The sequence below is a fragment of the Austrofundulus limnaeus genome, unplaced genomic scaffold (assembly GCF_001266775.1).
Source record: "Austrofundulus limnaeus strain Quisiro unplaced genomic scaffold, Austrofundulus_limnaeus-1.0 Scaffold1372, whole genome shotgun sequence".
Lineage (NCBI taxonomy): Eukaryota > Metazoa > Chordata > Actinopteri > Cyprinodontiformes > Rivulidae > Austrofundulus > Austrofundulus limnaeus.
In genome coordinates this window covers 56,337-58,720 of record NW_013953774.1, presented here as the reverse complement: position 1 = coordinate 58,720, position 2,384 = coordinate 56,337, and the positions used below count along the sequence as shown (strand labels likewise).

The 2,384-nt window shown below is 50.3% G+C and overlaps 1 protein-coding gene across 6 annotated transcripts in view; it reads right to left on the bottom strand.

Moving 5' to 3' along the window:
- slc8a1a (solute carrier family 8 member 1a) overlaps positions 1-2,257 on the bottom strand; it is a 19,266-nt gene extending 17,009 nt beyond the window's left edge. For 5 of the 6 annotated variants that reach the window (XM_014032077.1, XM_014032080.1, XM_014032081.1 and 2 more), the window contains exon 1: positions 1,263-2,256. The gene's annotated coding sequence lies outside the window, so the exon portion shown is untranslated. Of the gene's footprint in view, positions 1-1,262 lie in introns of all 6 variants that reach the window. The other variant, XM_014032079.1, reaches the window with a different exon arrangement.
- Positions 2,258-2,384: the final 127 nt, after the last annotated feature.

Genomic DNA, 2,384 nt, shown 5'->3' with positions numbered 1-2,384 from the left:
CACCAGGACCACACCAGGAGCACATTAGGACAACACCAGGACCACATCAGGACCACACCAGGACAACACCAGGACAAAACCAGGACCACACCAGGACCACACCAGGACAAGACCAGGACCACACCAGGATCACACCAGGATCACACCAGGACCACACCAGGACCACACCAGGATCACACCAGGACAACACCAGGACAACACCAGGACCACACCAGGACCATACCAGGACCACACCAGGACAACACCAGGACCTCACCAGGACCACACCAGGACCACACCAGGACCACACCAGAACAACACCAGGACCACACCAGGACACACCAGGACAACACCAGGACAACACCAGGACAAAACCAGGACCACACCAGGACAACACCAGGACCACACCAGGACCACACCAGGACAACACCAGGACAAAACCAGGACCAAACCAGGACCACACCAGGATCTCACCAGGACCACACCAGGACAACACCAGGATCACACCAGGACAACACCAGGATCACACCAGGACCACACCAGGACAACACCAGGATCACACCAGGACAACACCAGGACAACACCAGGATCACACCAGGACAACACCAGGATCACACCAGGACCACACCAGGACAACACCAGGATCACACCAGGACAACACCAGGACAACACCAGGACAACACCAGGACAACACCAGGACCATACCAGGACCACACCAGGACAACACCAGGACAACACCAGGACCTCACCAGGACCACACCAGGACCACACCAGGACCACACCAGGACCACACCAGAACAACACCAGGACCACACCAGGACACACCAGGACAACACCAGGACAACACCAGGACAAAACCAGGACCACACCAGGACAAAACCAGGACCACACCAGGACAACACCAGGACAACACCAGGACCACACCAGGACAACACCAGGACCACACCAGAACAACATCAGGACCACACCAGGACAACACCAGGACAACACCAGGACCACACCAGGACAACATCAGGACCACACCAGGACAACATCAGGACAACACCAGGACAACACCAGGACAACACCAGGACCACACAGCCAGAACTCTTCTAAAACTAATCCAGAACCTTTTTCTGGTTGCAGTCTGGGTCACAAGACTTCCTTTATGACCCGTCTCTGTCTCTGTCTCCGTCTCTGTCTCTGTCTCCGTCTCTGTCTCCGTCTCTGTCTCTCAGGCTGAATTAAAAACTGTTTCTGCAGAATGAAGTCAGCATTTTAGGCCATCAGGGATCAGGACTCACCTGTGTCCTGTGGTCCTGTGGTCCTGTGGTCCTCTGGTCCTGTGGTCCTGATGCAGCAGTAGGAACAGACAGTTCTGTGGGGGGACAGTCGGTCCTGATAAGACTCTAAATTTAACAGAAACACCTCGCTGGTCACATCGTGTCCCGGTCCTGCTTATCTCCCCTCTCCCAGCAGCTCCATGGCCATACAAGGTTCTGACGGGCCCAGGCCCGTCCAGCAGCTCCTCGTCCCCACAGACACGTGGCGAGATAAGGACCGACATCTGATGGCAGCCTGTGGAATCCTGCTCTAAGTGTTCCCTTTGTCCCGGGCCTGATTTTCCACAGGGACAAGGTGAYGTCCAGAACCTGCGGACCTGAGGTCCAGGTCTGAGTGTCACCTCAGCACAAGTACAACTGTCACTCTGTGGTTCTGGTCCACTTAAAGGAGAACCCAGCCTGAAATGTTCTGCCCCTGTCAGTGAAAATAAACACAACCATCTCAGAACTGTTCTGGTGGTCCCGGTGGGTCTGGAGACAGAACCAGAAGGTGATGGGGGGCAGCAGGTAGAACCACAGAGTCAAAGGTAAGCAGCCTGTTGGATCAAAGCAGGAGGTTCTGATGGTACCACAGGGTTCTGTGGACTGCACTTCCTGTTTGGAAGCTCAGATTAATTGAAGCAGTTTAAACTGAGATTAAATGATGAACATTTGTGCTCCTGACACTAAAGAAGACCTGCTCACCTGTGCTGTCCTGTGGGGGGCGCTACAGACCACTAACAGCACAGACTCTGTAAAAACAGTTTTTATTTTTCATCCAATCTAACTCTGATCCTCTGTTTCAGATTAATTCATGTTCATAATTATAAAAATCAGTTTTAGGGAAGTAAAGAGATGTTGGAGGTCTGGTTTTAACTCATAAACTGTTTTACAGTGTTGTAGAAAGTACCTCAAATTGATACTTGAGTAAAAGTACAAGTATCTTATCATAAAAATACTTTGGTAAAAGTTAAAGTCTTCTCTAAAAATATTACTTGAGTAAAAGTCTTAAAGTATCTTATCATAAAAATACTTTGGTAAAAGTTAAAGTCTTCTCTAAAAATATTACTTGAGTAAAAGTCTTAAAGTATCTTATCATAAAAA